This window comes from Anser anser (assembly GCF_964211835.1).
Source record: "Anser anser genome assembly, contig: HAP1_SCAFFOLD_34, whole genome shotgun sequence".
NCBI classification, from domain to species: domain Eukaryota; kingdom Metazoa; phylum Chordata; class Aves; order Anseriformes; family Anatidae; genus Anser; species Anser anser.
The window spans coordinates 495,958-518,373 of NW_028154129.1; positions in this window are offsets into that span (position 1 = coordinate 495,958).

Sequence of the window (22,416 nt, forward strand, 5' to 3'; positions counted from 1 at the left end):
TGCACTGCAGTGAGTCCAGAGAGTGCACTGTCAGCACTGGCGATGCAGTGCAGTGAGTCCAGAGAGTGCACTGTCAGCACTGGGGATGCAGTGCAGTGACTCCAGAGAGTGCAGAGGCACCACTGTTGATGCAGTGCTGCGACTCCAGAGAGCGTACTGGCACCACTGGGGATGCAGTGCAGTGAGTCCAGAGAGTGCACTGGCACCACTGGGGATGCACTGCAGTGAGTCCAGAGAGTGCACTGGCACCACTGGTGATGCAGTGCAGTGAGTGCAGAGAGTGCACTGGCGCCACTGGGGATGCAGTGCAGTGAGTCCAGAGAGTGCACTGGCACCACTGGGGATGCACTGCAGTGACTCAAAAGAGTGCACTGGCACCGCTGCGGATGCACTGCAGTGAGTCCGGAGAGTGCACTGGCACCCCTGGGGATGCAGTGCAGTGAGTCCAGAGAGTGCAGTGGCACCACTGGGGATGCAGTGCAGTGAGTCCAGAGAGTGCACTGGCACCACTGGGGATGCAATGCAGTGAGTCCAGAGAGTGCACTGGCACCACTGGGGATGCAGTGCAGTGAGTCCAGAGAGTGCACTGGCACCACTGGGGATGCACTGCAGTGATTCCAGAGAGTGCACTGGCACCACTGGGGATGCAGTGCAGTGAGTCCAGAGAGTGCACTGGCACCACTGGGGATGCACTGCAGTGACTCGAAAGAGTGCACTGGCACCACTGCGGATGCACTGCAGTGAGTCCGGATAGTGCCCTGGCACCAATGGTGATGCAGTGCAGTGAGTCCAGAGAGTGCAGTGACACCACTGGCGATTCAGTGCAGTGAGTCCAGAGAGTGCACTGGCACCACTGGGGATGCAATGCAGTGAGTCCAGAGAGTGCACTGGCACCACTGGGGATGAAGTGCAGTGAGTCCAGAGAGTGCACTGGCACCACTGGGGATGCACTGCAGTGAGTCCAGAGAGTGCACTGGCACCACTGGGGATGCACTGCAGTGAGTCCAGAGAGTGCACTGGCAGCACTGGGGATGCAGTGCAGTTGAGTCCAGAGAGTGCACTTGCACCTTGGGGATGCAGTGCAGTGAGTCCAGAGAGTGCACTGGCACCACTGGGATGCAGTGCAGTGAGTCCACAGAGTGCACTGGCACCACTGGGGATGCACCCCGGCAAGTCCAGAGAGTGCACTCTCTGGACTCACTGACGTGCATCCACAGTGGTGCCATTGCACTCTCTGGACTCACTGACGTGCATCCCCAGTGGTGCCAGTGCACTCTCTGGACTCACTGTACCGCATCCCCAGTGGTGCCAGTGCACTCTCTGGACTCACAGCACGGCATCCCCAGTGGTGCCAGTGCACTCCCTGGACTCACTGCACTGCATTACCAGTGGTTCCAGTGCACTCTCTGGACTCACTGCAGTGCATCCCCACTGGTGCCAGTGCACTCTCTGGACTCACTGCAGTGCATCTCCAGTGGTGCCAGTGCACTCTCTGGAGTCACTGCACTGCATCCCCAGACGTGCCAGTGCACTCTCTGGAGTCACTGCACTGCATCCCCAGTGGTGCCAGTGCACTCTCTGGACTCACACCACTGCATCCCCAGTGGGGCCAGTGTAATCTCTGGACTCACTGCAGTGCATCCCCAGTGGTGCCAGTGCACTCTCTGGACTCACTGCACTGCATCCCCAGTGGTGCCAGTGCACTCTCTGGACTCACTGCAGTGCATCCCCAGTGGTGCCAGTGCACTCTCTGGACTCACTGCACTGCATCCCCAGTGGTGCCAGTGCACTCTCTGGAATCACTGCACTACATCCCCTGTGGTGCCAATGCACTCTTTGTACTCACTGCACTGCATCACCTGTGGTGCCAGTGCACTCTCTGGACTCACTGCACTGCATCCCCAGTGGTGCCAGTGCACTCTCTGAACTCACCGCACTCCATCCCCAGTGGTGTCAGTGCACTCTCTGGACTCACTGCACAGCATCCCCAGTGGTGCCAGTGCACTCTCTGGACTCACCGCATTGCATCCCCAGTGGTGCCAGTGCACTCTCTGGACTCACTACACTGCATCCCCAGTGGTGCCAGTGCACTCTCTGGAGTCACTGCACTGCATCCTCAGTGGTGCCAGTGCACTCTCTGGACTCTCTGTAGTGCATCCCCAGTGGTGCCAGTGCACTCTCTGGACTCACTGCACTGCATCCCCTGTGGTCCCAGTGCACTCTCTGCCCTCACTGCAGTGCATCCCCAGTGGTGCCAGTGCACTCTCTGCACTCACTGCAGTGCATCCCCAGTGGTGCCAGTGCAATCTCTGGGCTCACCGGGGTGCATCCCCAGTGGTGCCAGTGCACTCTCTGGACTCACTGCACTGCATCCCCAGTGGTGCCAGTGCACTCTCTGGGCTCAGTGCACTGCATCCCCAGTGGTGCCAGTGCACTCTCTGGACTCACTGCACTGCATCCCCAGTGGTGCCAGTGCACTCTCTGGACTCACTGCAGTGCATCCGCAGTGGTGCCAGTGCACTCTCTGGACTCACTGCAGTGCATCCACAGTAGTGCCAGTGCACTCTCTGGACTCACTGCGCTGAATCCCCAGTGGTGCCAGTGCACTCTCTGGACTCACTGCACTGCATCCCCAGTGGTGCCAGTGCACTCTCTGCACTCACTGCACTGCATCCCCAATGGTGCCAGGGCACTCTCCGGACTCATTGCAGTGCATCCCCAGTGGTGCCAGTGCACTCTTTCGAGTCACTGCAGTGCTACCCCAGGGGTGCCAGTGCACTCTTCGGACTCATTGCAGTGCATCCCCAGTGGTGCCAGTGCACTCTCTGGAGTCACTGCGCTGCATCCCCAGTGGTGCCAGTGCCCTCTGTGGACTCACTGCACTACATGCCCTGTGGTGCCAGTGCACTCTCTGGACTCACTGCAGTGCATCCCCAGTGGTGCGAGTGCACTCTCTGGACTCACCGGGGTGCATCCCCAGTGGTGCCAGTGCACTCTCTGGACTTGCCGGGGTGCATCCCCAGTGGTGCCAGTGCACTCTCTGGACTCACTGCAGTGCATCCCCAGTGGTGCCAGTGCACTCTGTGGACTCACTGCAGTGCATCCCCAGTGTTGCCAGTGCACTCTCTGGAGTCACTGCACTGCATCCCCAGTGGTGCCAGTGCACTGTCTGGACTCACTGCAGTGCATCCCCAGTGGCGCCAGTGCACTCTCTGGACTCACTGCACTGCATCCCATTGGTGCTATTGCACTCTCTGGACTCACTGCACTGCATCCCCAGTTGTGCCAGTGCACTCTCTGGACTCACTGCAGTGCATCCCCAGTGGTGCCAGTGCACTCTCTGGACTCACTGCACTGCATCCCCAGTGGTGCCAGTGCACTCTCTGGACTCACTGCAGTGCATCCCTTGTGGTGCCTTTGCACTCTCTGGACTCACTGCACTGCATCACCAGTGGTGCCAGTGCACTCTCTGGACTCAGTGCACTGCATCCCCAGTGGTGCCAGTGCACTCTCTGGACTCAGTGCACTGCATCCCCAATGGTGCCACTGCACTCTCTGGACTCACTGCACTGCATCCCCAGTGGTGCCAGTGCACTCTCTGGACTCACTGCACTGCATCCCCAGTCGTGCCAGTGCACTTTCTGAGCTCACTGCAGTGCATCCCCAGTGGTGCCAGGGCACTCTCTGGACTCACTGCACTGCATCCCCAGTGCTGCCAGTGCACTCTCTGGACTCACTGCACTGCATCAACAGTGGTGCCAGTGCACTCTCTGCACTCACTGCACTGCATCCCCAGTGGTGCCAGTGTAGTCTCTGGACTCACAGCAGTGCATCCCCAGTGGTGCCAGTGCAACTACTGGACTCACTGCAGTGTAGCTCAGTGGTGCCAGAGCACTCTCTGGATTCACTGCACTGCATCCCCAGTGGTGCCAGTGCACTCTCTGGACTCACTGCACTGCATACCCAGTGGTGCCTGTGCACTCTCTGGACTCACTGCAGTGCATCCCCAGTGGTGCCAGTGCACTCTCTGGACTCACTGCAGTGCATCCCCAGTGGTGCCAGTGCACTCTCTGGACTCACTGCACTGCATCCCCAGTGGTGCCAGTGCACTCTCTGGACTTGCCGGGGTGCATCCCCAGTGGTGCCAGTGCACTCTCTGGACTCACTGCAGTGCATCCCCAGTGGTGCCAGTGCACTCTCTGGACTCACTGCATTCCCAGTGGTGCCAGGGCACTCTCTGGACTCACTGCACTGCATCCCCAGTGGTGCCTGTGAAGTCTCTGGACTCACTGCAGTGCATCCCCAATGGTGCCAGTGCACTCTTTGGACTCACTGCACTGCATCCCCAGTGGTGCCACTGTACTCTCTGGACTCACTACACTGCATCCCCTGTGGTGCCAGTGCCCTCTGTGGACTCACTGCACTACATCCCCAGTGGTGCCAGTGCACTCTCTGGACTCACTGAACTGCATCCCCAGTGGTGCCAGTGCACTCTCTGGACTCACTGCACTGCATCCCCAGTGGTGCCAGTGCACACTCTGGACTTCTACACTGCATCCCCAGTGGTGCCAGTGCACTCTCTGGTCTCACTGCACTGCATCCCCAGTGGTGCCAGTGCACTCTCTGGACTCACTGCAGTGCATCCCCAGTGGTGCCAGTGCACTCTCTGGACTCACTGCACTGCATCCCCAGTGGTGCCAGTGCACTCTCTGGACTCACTGCAGTGCATCCCCAGTGGTGCCAGTGCACTCTCTGGACTCACTGCAGTGCATCCCCAGTGGTGCCAGTGCACTCTCTGGACTCACTGCATTCCCAGTGGTGCCAGGGCACTCTCTGGACTCACTGCACTGCATCCCCAGTGGTGCCACTGTACTCTCTTTACTCACTGCACTGCATCCCCAGTGGTGCCAGTGCACTCTCTGGACTCACTGTACTGCATCCCCAGTGGTGCCAGTGCACTCTCTGGACTCACTGCACTGCATCCCCAGTGGTGCCAGTGCACTCTCTGGACTCACTGCACTGCATCCCCAGTGGTGCCATTGCACTCTCTGGACTCACTGCAGTGCATCCCCAGTGGTGCCAGTGCACTCTCTGCACTCACTGCAGTGCATCCCCAGTGGTGCGAGTGCACTCTCTGGACTCACTGCACTGCATACCCAGTGGTGCCAGTGCACTCTCTGGACTCACTGCAGTGCATCCCCAGTGGTGCCTGTGAAGTCTCGGCACTCACTGCAGTGCATCCCCAGTGGTGCCAGTGCACTCTCTGGACTCACTGCACTGCATCCCCAGTGGTGCCAGTGCACTCTCTGGACTTGCCGGGGTGCATCCCCAGTGGTGCCAGTGCACTCTCTGGACTCACTGCAGTGCATCCCCAGTGGTGCCAGTGCACTGTCTGGACTCACTGCATTCCCAGTGGTGCCAGGGCACTCTCTGGACTCACTGCACTGCATCCCCAGTGGTGCCTGTGAAGTCTCTGGACTCACTGCAGTGCATTCCCTTTTGTGCCAGTGCACTCTCTGCACTCACTGCACTGCATCCCCAGTGGTGCCAGTGCACTCTCTGGACTCACTGCACTGCATCCCAAGTGGTGCCAGTGCACTCTCTTGACTCACTGCACTGCATCCCCAGTGGTGACAGTGCACTCTCTGGACTTGCCGGGGTGCATCCCCAGTGGTGCCAGTGCACTCTCTGGAGTCACCGGGGTGCATCCCCAGAGGTGCCAGTGCACTCTCTGGACTCACTGCACTACATCCCCAGTGGTGCCAGTTCACTCTCTGGACTCACTGAACTGAATCCCCAGTGGTGCCAGTGCACTCTCTGGACTCATGTACTGCATCCCCAGTGGTGCCTGTGAAGTCTCTGGACTCACTGCAGTGCATCCCCAGTGGTGCCAGTGCAATCTCAGGACTCAGAGCAGTGCAGCTCCAGTTGGTGCCAGTGCACTCTCTGGACTCACTGCACTGCATCCCCAGTGCTGACAGGGCCCTCTGTGGACTCACTGCACTGCATCCCCAGTGGTGCCAGTGTACTCTCTGCACTCAGTGGACTGCATCAACAGTGGTGCCAGTGCACTCTCTGGACTCACTGCAGTGCATCCCCAGTGGTGCCAGTGCACTCTCTGGACTCACTGCAGTGCATTCCCTTTTGTGCCAGTGCACTCTCTGCACTCACTGCACTGCATCCCCAGTGGTGCCAGTGTACTCTCTGGACTCACTGAACTGAATCCCCAGTGGTGCCAGTGCACTCTCTGGACTCACTGCACTGCATCCCCAGTGGTGCCAGTGCACTCTCTGGACTCACTGCAGTGCATTCCCTTTTGTGCCAGTGCACTCTCTGCACTCACTGCACTGCATCCCCTGTGGTGCCAGTGCACTCTCTGGACTCACTGCACTGCATCCCCAGTGGTGCCTGTGAAGTCTCTGGTCTCACTGCACTGCATCCCCAGTGGTGCCAGTGCACTCTCTGGACTCAGTGCACTGCATCCCCATTGCTGACAGTGCCCTCTCTGGACTCAGTGCACTGCATCCCCAGTGGTGCCAGTTCACTCTCTGGACTCACTGCACTGCATCCCCAGTGGTGCCAGTGGCTCTCTGGACTCATTGCACTGCATCACCAGTGGTGCCAGTGCACTCTCTGGACTCACTGCAGTGCATCCACAGTGGTGCCAGTGTACTCTCTTAACTCACTGCACTGCATCACCAGTGGTGCCAGTGCACTCTCTGGACTCACTGCACTGCATCCCCAATGGTGCCACTGCACTCTCTGGACTCACTGCACTGCATCCCCAGTGGTGCCAGTGCACTCTCTGGACTCACTGCACTGCATCACCAGTGGTGCCAGTCTACTCTGTGGACTCACTGCACTGCATCCCCAGTGGTGCCAGTGCACTCTCTGGACTCACTGAACTGCATCCCCAAGGTGCCAGTGCACTCTCTGGACTCACTGCACTGCATCCCCAGTGGTACCAGTGCACTCTCTGGACTCACTGCACTGCATACCCAGTGGTGACAGTGCACTCTCTGGACTCACTGCACTGCATCCCCCGTGGTGCCACTGCACTCTCTGGACTCACTGCACTGCATCCCCAGTGGTGCCACTGCATTCTCTGAAAACACCGGGGTGCAACCGCAGCGGTGCCAGTGCACTCTCTGCACTCACGGCACTGCATCCCCAGTGGTGCCAGTGCACTCTCTGGACTCACTGCAGTGTATCCCCAGTGGTGCCAGTGCACTCTCTGGACTCACTGCACTGCATCCCAATGGTGCCAGTGCACTCTCTGGACTCACTGCAGTGCATCCCCAGTGGTGCCAGTGCACTCTCTGCACTCACTGCAGTGCATTCCCAGTGGTGCCAGTGCACTCTCTGGACTCACTGCACTGCATCCCCAGTGGTGCCAGTGCACTCTGTGGACTCAGTGCACTGCATCCCCAGTGGTGCCAGTGCACTCTCTGGACTCACTGCAGTGCATCCCCAGTGGTGCCAGTGCACTCTCTGGACTCACTGCACTGCATCCCAATGGTGCCAGTGCACTCTCTGGACTCACTGCAGTGCATCCCCAGTGGTGCCAGTGCACTCTCTGGACTCACTGCAGTGCATCCCCAGTGGTGCCAGTGCACTCTCTGGACTCACTGCACTGCATCCCCAGTGGTGCCAGTGCACTCTCTGGACTCACTGCAGTCCATCCCCAGTGGTGCCAGTGCACTCTCTGGACTCACTGCACTGCATCCCCAGTGGTGCCAGTGCACTCTCTGGACTTGCCGGGGTGCATCCCCAGTGGTGCCAGTGCACTCTCTGGACTCACTGCAGTGCATCCCCAGTGGTGCCAGTGCACTCTCTGGACTCACTGCATTCCCAGTGGTGCCAGTGCACTCTCTGGACTCACTGCACTGCATCCCCAGTGGTGCCTGTGAAGTCTCTGGACTCACTGCAGTGCATCCCCAATGGTGCCAGTGCACTCTTTGGACTCACTGCACTGCATCCCCAGTGGTGCCACTGTACTCTCTGGACTCACTACACTGCATCCCCAGTGGTGCCAGTGCCCTCTGTGGACTCAGTGCACTGCATCCTCAGTGGTGCCAGTGCACTCTCTGGACTCACTGCACTGCATCCCCAGTGGTGCCTGTTAAGTCTCTGGTCTCACTGCACTGCATCCCCAGTGGTGCCAGTGCACTCTCTGGACTCACTGCACTGCATCCCCATTGCTGACAGTGCCCTCTCTGGACTCAGTGCACTGCATCCCCAGTGGTGCCAGTTCACTCTCTGGACTAAATGCACTGCATCCCCAGTGGTGCCAGTGGCTCTCTGGACTCATTGCACTGCATCACCAGTGGTGCCAGTGCACTCTCTGGACTCACTGTAGTGCATCCACAGTGGCGCCAGTGTACTCTCTTAACTCACTGCACTGCATCACCAGTGGTGCCAGTGCACTCTCTGGACTCACTGCACTGCATCCCCAATGGTGCCACTGCACTCTCTGGACTCACTGCACTGCATCCCCAGTGGTGCCAGTGCACTCTCTGGACTCACTGAACTGCATCCCCAAGGTGCCAGTGCACTCTCTGGACTCACTGCACTGCATCCCCAGTGGTGCCAGTGCACTCTCTGGACTCACTGCACTGCATCCCCAGTGGTGACAGTGCACTCTCTGGACTCACTGCACTGCATCCCCCGTGGTGCCAGTGCACTCTCTGGACTCACTGCACTGCATCCCCAGTGGTGCCACTGCACTCTCTGAAAACACCGGGGTGCAACCACAGCGGTGCCAGTGCACTCTCTGCACTCACGGCACTGCATCCCCAGTGGTGCCAGTGCACTCTCTGGACTCACTGCAGTGTATCACCTGTGGTGCCAGTGCACTCTGTGGACTCAGTGCACTGCATCCCAGTGGTGCCAGTGCACTCTCTGGACTCACTGCAGTGCATCCCCAGTGGTGCCAGTGCACTCTCTGGACTCACTGCAGTGCATCCCCAGTGGTGCCAGTGCACTCTCTGGACTCACTGCACTGCATCCCCAGTGGTGCCAAGGCACTCTCTGGACTCACTGCAGTCCATCCCCAGTGGTGCCAATGCACTCTCTGGACTCACTGCACTGCATCCCCAGTGGTGCCAGTGCACTCTCTGGACTCACTGCACTGCATCCCCAGTGGTGCCAGTGCACTCTCTGGACTCACTGCACTGCATCCCCAGTGGTGCCAGTGCACTCTCTGGACTCACTGCAGTGCATCCCCAGTGGTGCCAGTGCACTCTCTGCACTCACTGCAGTGCATCCCCAGTGGTGCCAGTGCACTCTCTGGACTCACGGCACTGCATCCCCAGTGGTGCCAGTGCACTCTCTGGACTCACTGCACTGCATCCTTAGTGGTGCCTGTGAAGTCTCTGGACTCTCTGCAGTGCATCCCCAGTGGTGCCAGTGCAATCTCAGGACTCACAGCAGTGCAGCTCCAGTTCGTGCCAGTGCACTCTCTGGACTCACTGCACTGCATCCCCAGTGCTGACAGTGCACTCTCTGGACTCACTGCACTGCATCACCAGTGGTGCCATTGCACTCTCTGGACTCACTGCAGTGCATCCACAGTGGCGCCAGTGTACTCTCTTAACTCACTGCACTGCATCACCAGTGGTGCCAGTGCACTCTCTGAAAACACCGGGGTGCAACCGCAGCGGTGCCACTGCACTCTCTGGACTCACTGCACTGCATCCCCAGTGGTGCCAGTGCACTCTCTGGACTCACTGCACTGCATCCCCCGTGGTGCCAGTGCACTCTCTGGACTCACTGCACTGCATCCCCAGTGGTGCCACTGCACTCTCTGAAAACACCGGGGTGCAACCGCAGTGGTGCCAGTGCACTCTCTGCACTCACGGCACTGCATCCCCAGTGGTGCCAGTGCACTCTCTGGACTCACTGCAGTGTATCCCCTGTGGTGCCAGTGCACTCTGTGGACTCAGTGCACTGCATCCCAGTGGTGCCAGTGCACTCTCTGGACTCACTGCAGTGCATCCCCAGTGGTGCCAGTGCACTCTCTGGACTCACTGCACTGCATCCCAATGGTGCCAGTGCACTCTCTGGACTCACTGCAGTGCATCCCCAGTGGTGCCAGTGCACTCTCTGGACTCACTGCAGTGCATCCCCAGTGGTGCCAGTGCACTCTCTGGACTCACTGCACTGCATCCCCAGTGGTGCCAGTGCACTCTCTGGACTCACTGCAGTCCATCCCCAGTGGTGCCAGTGCACTCTCTGGACTCACTGCACTGCATCCCCCGTGGTGCCAGTGCACTCTCTGGACTCACTGTAGTGCATCCCCAGTGGTGCCAGTGCACTCTCTGGACTCACTGCACTGCATCCCCAGTGGTGCCAGTGCACTCTCTGGACTCACTGCACTGCATCCCCAGTGGTGCCAGTGCCCTCTGTGGACTCAGTGCACTACATCCCCAGTGGTGCCAGTGCACTCTCTGGACTCACTGCAGTACATCCCCAGTGGTGCCAGTGCACTCTCTGGACTCACTGCACTGCATCCCCAGTGGTGCCAGTGCACTCTCTGGACTCACTGCAGTGCATCCCCTTTTGTGCCAGTGCACTCTCTGCACTCACTGCACTGCATCCCCAGTGGTGCCAGTGCACTCTCTGGACTCACTGCACTGCATCCCCAGTGGTGCCTGTGAAGTCTCTGGTCTCACTGCAGTGCATCCCCAGTGGTGCCAGTGCACTCTCTGGACTCACTGCACTGCATCCCCATTGATGACAGTGCCCTCTCTGGACTCAGTGCACTGAATCCCTTGTGGTGCCAGTTCACTCTCTGGACTAAATGCACTGCATCCCCAGTGGTGCCAGTGGCTCTCTGGACTCATTTCACTGCATCACCAGTGGTGCCAGTGCACTCTCTGGACTCACTGCAGTGCATCCCCAATGGTGCCAGTGTACTCTCTTAACTCACTGCACTGCATCACCAAGGTGCCAGTGCACTCTCTGGACTCACTGCACTGCATCCCCAGTGGTGCCACTGCACTCTCTGGACTCACTGCACTGCATCCCCAGTGGTGCCAGTGCACTCTCTGGACTCACTGCACTGCATCCCCAGTGGTGCCAGTGCACTCTGTGGACTCACTTCACTGCATCCCCAGTGGTGGCAGTGCACTCTCTGGACTCACTGAACTGCATCCCCAAGGTGCCAGTGCACTCTCTGGACTCACTGCACTGCATCCCCAGTGGTGCCAGTGCACTCTCTGGACTCACTGCACTGCATCCCCAGTGGTGACAGTGCACTCTCTGGACTCACTGCACTGCATCCCCCGTGGTGCCAGTGCACTCTCTGGACTCACTGCACTGCATCCCCAGTGGTGCCACTGCACTCTCTGAAAACACCGGGGTGCAACCGCAGCAGTGCCAGTGCACTCTCTGCACTCACGGCACTGCATCCCCAGTGGTGCCAGTGCACTCTCTGGACTCACTGCACTGCATCCCAATGGTGCCAGTGCACTCTCTGGACTCACTGCAGTGCATCCGCAGTGGTGCCAGTGCACTCTCTGGACTCACTGCAGTGCATCCCCAGTGGTGCCAGTGCACTCTCTGGACTCACTGCACTGCATCCCCATTGATGACAGTGCCCTCTCTGGACTCAGTGCACTGAATCCCTTGTGGTGCCAGTTCACTCTCTGGACTAAATGCACTGCATCCCCAGTGGTGCCAGTGGCTCTCTGGACTCATTGCACTGCATCACCAGTGGTGCCAGTGCACTCTCTGGACTCACTGCAGTGCATCCACAGTGGCGCCAGTGTACTCTCTTAACTCACTGCACTGCATCACCAGTGGTGCCAGTGCACTCTCTGGACTCACTGCACTGCATCCCCAATGGTGCCACTGCACTCTCTGGACTCACTACACTGCATCCCCAGTGGTGCCAGTGCACTCTCTGGACTCACTGCAGTGCATTTCCAGTGGTGCCAGTGTAGTCTCTGGACTCACTGCACTGCATCCCCAGTTGTGCCAGTGCACTCTCTGGACTCACTGAACTGCATCCCCTGTGGTGCCAGTGCACTCTCTGGACTCACTGCACTGCATCCCCAGTGGTGCCAGTGCACTCTCTGGAGTCACTGCACTGCATCCCCAGTGGTGACAGTGCACTCTCTGGACTCACTGCAGTGCATCCCCCGTGGTGCCAGTGCACTCTCTGGACTCACTGCACTGCATCCCCGGTGGTGCCACTGCACTCTCTGAAAACACCGGGGTGCAACTGCAGCGGTGCCAGTGCACTCTCTGCACTCACGGCACTGCATCCCCAGTGGTGCCAGTGCACTCTCTGGACTCACTGCAGTGTATCCCCTGTGGTGCCAGTGCACTCTGTGGACTCAGTGCACTGCATCCCAGTGGTGCCAGTGCACTCTCTGGACTCACTGCAGTGCATCCCCAGTGGTGCCAGTGCACTCTCTGGACTCACTGCACTGCATCCCCAGTGGTGCCAGTGCACTCTCTGGACTCACTGCAGTGCATCCCCAGTGGTGCCAGTGCACTCTCTGGACTCACTGCAGTGCATCCCCAGTGGTGCCAGTGCACTCTCTGGACTCACTGCACTGCATCCCCAGTGGTGCCAGTGCACTCTCTGGACTCACTGCAGTCCATCCCCAGTGGTGCCAGTGCACTCTCTGGACTCACTGCACTGCATCCACAGTGGTGCCAGTGCACTCTCTTTACTCACTGTACTGCATCCCCAGTGGTGCCAGTGCACTCTCTGGACTCACTGTACTGCATCCCCAGTGGTGCCAGTGCACTCTCTGGACTCACTGCACTGCATCCCCAGTGGTGCCAATGCACTCTCTGGACTCACTGCACTGCATCCCCAGTGGTGCCATTGCACTCTCTGGACTCACTGCAGTGCATCCCCAGTGGTGCCAGTGCACTCTCTGCACTCACTGCAGTGCATCCCCAGTGGTGCCAGTGCACTCTCTGGACTCACTGCACTGCATACCCAGTGGTGCCAGTGCACTCTCTGGACTCACTGCAGTGCATCCCCAGTGGTGCCAGTGCACTCTCTGGACTCACTGCACTGCATCCCCAGTGGTGCCAGTGCACTCTCTGGACTTGCCGGGGTGCATCCCCAGTGGTGCCAGTGCACTCTCTGGACTCACTGCAGTGCATCCCCAGTGGTGCCAGTGCACTGTCTGGACTCACTGCATTCCCAGTGGTGCCAGGGCACTCTCTGGACTCACTGCACTGCATCCCCAGTGGTGCCTGTGAAGTCTCTGGACTCACTGCAGTGCATCCCCAATGGTGCCAGTGCACTCTTTGGACTCACTGCACTGCATCCCCAGTGGTGCCACTGTACTCTCTGGACTCACTACACTGCATCCCCTGTGGTGCCAGTGCCCTCTGTGGACTCACTGCACTACATCCCCAGTGGTGCCAGTGCACTCTCTGGACTCACTGCACTGCATCCCCCGTGGTGCCAGTGCACTCTCTGGACTCACTGCACTGCATCCCCAGTGGTGCCAGTGCACACTCTGGACTCACTGCAGTGCATCCCCAGTGGTGCTAGTGCACTCTCTGGACTCACTGCACTGCATCCCCTGTGGTGCGAGTGCACTCTCTCGACTCACTGCTCTGCGTTACCATTGGTGCCAGTGCACTCTCTGGACTCACTGCACTGCATCCCCAGTGGTGCCAGTGCACTCTCTGGACTCACTGCAGTCCATCCCCAGTGGTGCCAGTGCACTCTCTGGACTCACTGCACTGCATCTCCAGTGGTGCCAGTGCACTCTCTGGACTTCTGCACTGCATCCCCAGTGGTGCCAGTGCGCTCTCTGGACTCACTGCAGTGCATCCCCAGTGGTGCCAGTGCACTCTCTGGACTCACTGCAGTGCATCCCCAGTGGTGCCAGTGCACTCTCTGGACTCACTGCACTGCATCCCCAGTGGTGCCAGTGCACTCTCTGGACTTGCCGGGGTGCATCCCCAGTGGTGCCAGTGCACTCTCTGAACTCACTGCAGTGCATCCCCAGTGGTGCCAGTGCACTCTCTGGACTCACTGCATTCCCAGTGGTGCCAGGGCACTCTCTGGACTCACTGCACTGCATCCCCAGTGGTGCCACTGTACTCTCTTTACTCACTGCACTGCATCCCCAGTGGTGCCAGTGCAGTCTCTGGACTCACTGTACTGCATCCCCAGTGGTGCCAGTGCACTCTCTGGACTCACTGCACTGCATCCCCAGTGGTGCCAGTGCACTCTCTGGACTCACTGCACTGCATCCCCAGTGGTGCCATTGCACTCTCTGGACTCACTGCAGTGCATCCCCAGTGGTGCCAGTGCACTCTCTGCACTCACTGCAGTGCATCCCCAGTGGTGCCAGTGCACTCTCTGAACTCACTGCACTGCATACCCAGTGGTGCCAGTGCACTCTCTGGACTCACTGCACTGCATCCCCAGTGGTGCCAGTGCACTCTCTGCACTCACTGCAGTGCATCCCCAGTGGTGCCAGTGCACTCTCTGGACTCACTGCACTGCATCCCCAGTGGTGCCAGTGCACTCTCTGGACTTGCCGGGGTGCATCCCCAGTGGTGCCAGTGCACTCTCTGGACTCACTGCAGTGCATCCCCAGTGGTGCCAGTGCACTGTCTGGACTCACTGCATTCCCAGTGGTGCCAGGGCACTCTCTGGACTCACTGCACTGCATCCCCAGTGGTGCCTGTGAAGTCTCTGGACTCACTGCAGTGCATCCCCAATGGTGCCAGTGCACTCTTTGGACTCACTGCACTGCATCCCCAGTGGTGCCACTGTACTCTCTGGACTCACTACACTGCATCCCCTGTGGTGCCTGTGCCCTCTGTGGTCTCACTGCACTACATCCCCAGTGGTGCCAGTGCACTCTCTGGACTCACTGCACTGCATCCCCAGTGGTGCCAGTGCACTCTCTGGACTCACTGCACTGCATCCCCAGTGGTGCCAGTGCACACTCTGGACTCACTGCAGTGCATCCCCAGTGGTGCTAGTGCACTCTCTGGACTCACTGCACTGCATCCCCTGTTGTGCGAGTGCACTCTCTCGACTCACTGCTCTGCGTTACCATTGGTGCCAGTGCACTCTCTGGACTCATTGCAGTGCATCCCCAGTGGTGCCAATGCACTCTCTGGACTCACGGCACTGCATCCCCAGTGGTGCCAGTGCACTCTCTGGACTCACTGCACTGCATCCTTAGTGGTGCCTGTGAAGTCTCTGGACTCTCTGCAGTGCATCCCCAGTGGTGCCAGTGCAATCTCAGGACGCACAGCAGTGCAGCTCCAGTTGGTGCCAGTGCACTCTCTGGACTCACTGCACTGCATCCCCAGTTCTGACAGTGCACTCTCTGGACTCACTGCACTGCATCCCCAGTGGTGCCAGTGTACTCTCTGGACTCAGTGGACTGCATCCCCAGTGGTGCCACTGCACTCTGTGGACTCACTGCAGTGCATCCCCAGTGGTGCCAGTGCACTCTCTGGACTCACTGCACTGCATCCCCAGTGGTGCCAGTGCACTCTCTGGACTCACTGCAGTGCATTCCCTTTTGTGCCAGTGCACTCTCTGCACTCACTGCACTGCATCCCCAGTGGTGCCAGTGCACTCTCTGGACTCACTGCACTGCATCCCCAGTGGTGCCAGTGCACTCTCTGGACTCACTGCACTGCATCCCCAGTGGTGACAGTGCACTCTCTGGACTTGCCGGGGTGCATCCCCAGTGGTGCCAGTGCACTCTCTGGACTCACTGCAGTGCATCCCCAGTGGTGCCAGTGCACTCTCTGGACTCACTGCACTGCATCCCCAGTGGTGCCAGTGCACTCTCTGGACTCACTGCAGTGCATCCCCAGTGGTGCCAGTGCACTCTCTGGACTCATGTACTGCATCCCCAGTGGTGCCTGTGAAGTCTCTGGACTCACTGCAGTGCATCCCCAGTGGTGCCAGTGCAATCTCAGGACTCAGAGCAGTGCAGCTCCAGTTGGTGCCAGTGCACTCTCTGGACTCACTGCACTGCATCCCCAGTGCTGACAGTGCACTCTCTGGACTCACTGCACTGCATCCCCAGTGGTGCCAGTGTACTCTCTGGACTCAGTGGACTGCATCCCCAGTGGTGCCACTGCACTCTCTGGACTCACTGCAGTGCATCCCCAGTGGTGCCAGTGCACTCTCTGGACTCACTGCAGTGCATTCCCTTTTGTGCCAGTGCACTCTCTGCACTCACTGCACTGCATCCCCAGTGGTGCCAGTGTACTCTCTGGACTCACTGAACTGAATCCCCAGTGGTGCCAGTGCACTCTCTGGACTCACTGCACTGCATCCCCAGTGGTGCCAGTGCACTCTCTGGACTCACTGCAGTGCATTCCCTTTTGTGCCAGTGCACTCTCTGCACTCACTGCACTGCATCCCCTGTGGTGCCAGTGCACTCTCTGGACTCACTGCACTGCATCCCCAGTGGTGCCTGTGAAGTCTCTGGTCTCACTGCACTGCATCCCCAGTGGTGCCAGTGCACTCTCTGGACTCACTGCACTGCATCCCCATTGCTGACAGTGCCCTCTCTGGACTCATTGCACTGCATCACCAGTGGTGCCAGTGCACTCTCTGGACTCACTGCAGTGCATCCACAGTGGCGCCAGTGTACTCTCTTAACTCACTGCACTGCATCACCAGTGGTGCCAGTGCACTCTCTGGACTCACTGCACTGCATCCCCAATGGTGCCACTGCACTCTCTGGACTCACTGCACTGCATCCCCAGTGGTGCCAGTGCACTCTCTGGACTCACTGCACTGCATCACCAGTGGTGCCAGTGTACTCTGTGGACTCACTGCAGTGCATCCCCAGTGGTGCCAGTGCACTCTCTGGACTCACTGAACTGCATCCCCAAGGTGCCAGTGCACTCTCTGGACTCACTGCACTGCATCCCCAGTGGTGCCAGTGCACTCTCTGGACTCACTGCACTGCATACCCAGTGGTGACAGTGCACTCTCTGGACTCACTGCACTGCATCCCCCGTGGTGCCAGTGCACTCTCTGGACTCACTGCACTGCATCCCCAGTGGTGCCACTGCACTCTCTGAAAACACCGGGGTGCAACCGCAGCGGTGCCAGTGCACTCTCTGCACTCACGGCACTGCATCCCCAGTGGTGCCAGTGCACTCTCTGGACTCACTGCAGTGTATCCCCTGTGGTGCCAGTGCACTCTGTGGACTCAGTGCACTGCATCCCCAGTGGTGCCAGTGCACTCTCTGGACTCACTGCAGTGCATCCCCAGTGGTGCCAGTGCACTCTCTGGACTCACTGCACTGCATCCCAATGGTGCCAGTGCACTCTCTGGACTCACTGCAGTGCATCCCCAGTGGTGCCAGTGCACTCTCTGGACTCACTGCAGTGCATCCCCAGTGGTGCCAGTGCACTCTCTGGACTCACTGCACTGCATCCCCAGTGGTGCCAGTGCACTCTCTGGACTCACTGCAGTCCATCCCCAGTGGTGCCAGTGCACTCTCTGGACTCACTGCACTGCATCCACAGTGGTGCCAGTGCACTCGCTTTACTCACTGCACTGCATCCCCAGTGTTGCCAGTGCACTCTCTGGACTCACTGCACTGCATCCCCAGTGGTGCCAGTGCACTCTCTGGACTCACTGCACTGCATCCCCAGTGGTGACAGTGCACTCTCTGGACTCACTGCAGTCCATCCCCAGTGGTGCCAGTGCACTCTCTGGACTCACTGCACTGCATCCACAGTGGTGCCAGTGCACTCGCTTTACTCACTGCACTGCATCCCCAGTGTTGCCAGTGCACTCTCTGGACTCACTGCACTGCATCCCCAGTGGTGCCAGTGCACTCTCTGGACTCACTGCACTGCATCCCCAGTGGTGACAGTGCACTCTCTGCACTCACTGCAGTGCATCCCCAGTGGTGCCAGTGCACTCTCTGGACTCACTGCACTGCATCCCCAGTGGTGCCAGTGCACTCTCTGGACTTGCCGGGGTGCATCCCCAGTGGTGCCAGTGCACTCTCTGGACTCACTGCAGTGCATCCCCAGTGGTGCCAGTGCACTCTCTGGACTCACTGCATTCCCAGTGGTGCCAGGGCACTCTCTGGACTCACTGCACTGCATCCCCAGTGGTGCCTGTGAAGTCTCTGGACTCACTGCAGTGCATCCCCAGTGGTGCCAGTGCACTCTTTGGACTCACTGCACTGCATTCCCAGTGGTGCCACTGTACTCTCTGGACTCACTACACTGCATCCCCAGTGGTGCCAGTGCCCTCTGTGGACTCAGTGCACTGCATCCCCAGTGGTGCCAGTGCACTCTCTGGACTCACTGCACTGCATCCCCAGTGGTGCCTGTTAAGTCTCTGGTCTCACTGCACTGCATCCCCAGTGGTGCCAGTGCACTCTCTGGACTCACTGCACTGCATCCCCATTGCTGACAGTGCCCTCTCTGGACTCAGTGCACTGCATCCCCAGTGGTGCCAGTTCACTCACTGGACTAAATGCACTGCATCCCCAGTGGTGCCAGTGGCTCTCTGGACTCATTGCACTGCATCACCAGTGGTGCCAGTGCACTCTGTGGACTCAGTGCACTGCATCCCAGTGGTGCCAGTGCACTCTCTGGACTCACTGCACTGCATCCCAGTGGTGCCAGTGCACTCTCTGGACTCACTGCAGTGCATCCCCAGTGGTGCCAGTGCACTCTCTGGACTCACTGCAGTGCATCCCCAGTGGTGCCAGTGCACTCTCTGGACTCACTGCACTGCATCCCCAGTGGTGCCAAGGCACTCTCTGGACTCACTGCAGTCCATCCCCAGTGGTGCCAGTGCACTCTCTGGACTCACTGCAGTGCATCCCCAGTGGTGCCACTGCACTCTCTGGACTCACTGCACTGCATCCCCAGTGGTGCCAGTGCACTCTCTGGACTCACTGCACTGCATCCCCAGTGGTGCCAGTGCACTCTCTGGACTCACTGCAGTGCATCCCCAGTGGTGCCAGTGCACTCTCTGCACTCACTGCAGTGCATCCCCAGTGGTGCCAGTGCACTCTCTGGACTCACGGCACTGCATCCCCAGTGGTGCCAGTGCACTCTCTGGACTCACTGCACTGCATCCTTAGTGGTGCCTGTGAAGTCTCTGGACTCTCTGCAGTGCATCCCCAGTGGTGCCAGTGCAATCTCAGGACTCACAGCAGTGCAGCTCCAGTTGGTGCCAGTGCCGTCTCTGGACTCACTGCACTGCATCCCCAGTGCTGACAGTGCACTCTCTGGACTCACTGCAGTCCATCCCCAGTGGTGCCAGTGTACTCTCTGGACTCAGTGGACTGCATCCCCAGTGGTGCGACTGCACTCTCTGGACTCACTGCAGTGTATCCCCAGTGGTGCCAGTGCACTCTCTGGACTCACTGCACTGCATCACCAGTGGTGCCATTGCACTCTCTGGACTCACTGCAGTGCATCCACAGTGGCGCCAGTGCACTCTGTGGACTCACTTCACTGCATCCACAGTGGTGCCAGTGCACTCTCTGGACTCACTGAACTGCATCCCCAAGGTGCCAGTGCACTCTCTGGACTCACTGCACTGCATCCCCAGTGGTGCCAGTGCACTCTCTGGACTCACTGCACTGCATCCCCAGTGGTGCCTGTGAAGTCTCTGGACTCACTGCAGTGCATCCCCCGTGGTGCCAGTGCACTCTCTGGACTCACTGCAATGCATCCCCAGTGGTGCCACTGCACTCTCTGAAAACACCGGGGTGCAACCGCAGTGGTGCCAGTGCACTCTCTGCACTCACGGCACTGCATCCCCAGTGGTGCCAGTGCACTCTCTGGACTCACTGCAGTGTATCCCCTGTGGTGCCAGTGCACTCTGTGGACTCAGTGCACTGCATCCCAGTGGTGCCAGTGCACTCTCTGGACTCACTGCACTGCATCCCCAGTGGTGCCAGTGCACTCTCTGGACTCACTGCACTGCATCCCAATGGTGCCAGTGCACTCTCTGGACTCACTGCAGTGCATCCCCAGTGGTGCCAGTGCACTCTCTGGACTCACTGCACTGCATCCCCAGTGGTGCCAGTGCACTCTCTGGACTCACTGCAGTGCATCCCCAGTGGTGCCAGTGCACTCTCTGGAATCACTGCACTGCATCCCCAGTGGTGCCAGTGCACTCTCTGGACTTGCCGGGGTGCATCCCCAGTGGTGCCAGTGCACTCTCTGGACTCACTGCAGTGCATCCCCAGTGGTGCCAGTGCACTGTCTGGACTCACTGCATTCCCAGTGGTGCCAGGGCACTCTCTGGACTCACTGCACTGCATCCCCAGTGGTGCCTGTGAAGTCTCTGGACTCACTGCACTGCATCCCCAATGGTGCCAGTGCACTCTTTGGACTCACTGCACTGCATCCCCAGTGGTGCCACTGTACTCTCTGGACTCACTACACTGCATCCCCAGTGGTGCCAGTGCCCTCTGTGGACTCAGTGCACTACATCCCCAGTGGTGCCAGTGCACTCTCTGGACTCACTGCAGTGCATCCCCAGTGGTGCCAGTGCACTCTCTGGACTCACTGCACTGCATCCCCAGTGGTGCCAGTGCACTCTCTGGACTCACTGCAGTGCATCCCCTTTTGTGCCAGTGCACTCTCTGCACTCACTGCACTGCATCCCCAGTGGTGCCAGTGCTTTCTCTGGACTCACTGCACTGCATCCCCAGTGGTGCCAGTGCACTCTCTGGACTCACTGCACTGCATCCCCAGTGGTGCCAGTGCACTCTCTGGACTCACTGCAGTGCGTCCCCAGTGGTGCCAGTGCACTCTCTGGACTCACTGCAGTGCATTCCATTGGTGCTAGTGCACTCTCTGGACTCACTGCACTGCATCCCCAGTGGTGCCAGTGCCCTCTGTGGACTCACTGCACTGCATCCCCAGTTGTGCCAGTGCACTCTCTGGACTCACTGCAATGCATCCACAGTGGCGCCAGTGTACTCTCTTAACTCACTGCACTGCATCACCAAGGTGCCAGTGCACTCTCTGGACTCACTGCACTGCATCCCCAGTGGTGCCACTGCACTCTCTGGACTCACTGCACTGCATCCCCAGTGGTGCCAGTGCACTCTCTGGACTCACTGCACTGCATCCCCAGTGGTGCCAGTGCACTCTGTGGACTCACTTCACTGCATCCACAGTGGTGCCAGTGCACTCTCTGGACTCACTGAACTGCATCCCCAAGGTGCCAGTGCACTCTCTGGACTCACTGCGCTGCATCCCCAGTGGTGCCAGTGCACTCTCTGGACTCACTGCACTGCATCCCCAGTGGTGACAGTGCACTCTCTGGACTCACTGCACTGCATCCCCCGTGGTGCCAGTGCACTCTCTGGACTCACTGCAGTGCATCCCCAGTGGTGCCAGTGCACTCTCTGGACTCACTGCAGTGCATTTCCAGTGGTGCCAGTGTAGTCTCTGGACTCACTGCACTGCATCCCCAGTTGTGCCAGTGCACTCTCTGGACTCACTGAACTGCATCCCCAAGGTGCCAGTGCACTCTCTGGACTCAGTGCACTGCATCCCCAGTGGTGCCAGTGCACTCTCTGAAAACACCGGGGTGCAACCGCAGCGGTGCCAGTGCACTCTCTGCACTCACGGCACTGCATCCCCAGTGGTGCCAGTGCACTCTCTGGACTCACTGCAGTGTATCCCCAGTGGTGCCAGTGCACTCTGTGGACTCAGTGCACTGCATCCCAGTGGTGCCAGTGCACTCTCTGGACTCACTGCACTGCATCCCAGTGGTGCCAGTGCACTCTCTGGACTCACTGCAGTGCATCCCCAGTGGTGCCAGTGCACTCTCTGGACTCACTGCAGTGCATCCCCAGTAGTGCCAGTGCACTCTCTGGACTCACTGCACTGCATCCCCAGTGGTGCCAAGGCACTCTCTGGACTCACTGCAGTCCATCCCCAGTGGTGCCAGTGCACTCTCTGGACTCACTGCACTGCATCCCCAGTGGTGCCAGTGCACTCTCTGGACTCACTGCACTGCATCCCCAGTGGTGCCAGTGCACTCTCTGGACTCACTACACTGCATCCCCAGTGGTGCCAGTGCACTCTCTGGACTCACTGCAGTGCATCCCCAGTGGTGCCAGTGCACTCTCTGCACTCACTGCAGTGCATCCCCAGTGGTGCCAGTGCACTCTCTGGACTCACGGCACTGCATCCCCAGTGGTGCCAGTGCACTCTCTGGACTCACTGCACTGCATCCTTAGTGGTGCCTGTGAAGTCTCTGGACTCTCTGCAGTGCATCCCCAGTGGTGCCAGTGCAATCTCAGGACTCACAGCAGTGCAGCTCCAGTTGGTGCCAGTGCACTCTCTGGACTCACTGCACTGCATCCCCAGTGCTGACAGTGCACTCTCTGGACTCACTGCAGTCCATCCCCAGTGGTGCCAGTGTACTCTCTGGACTCAGTGGA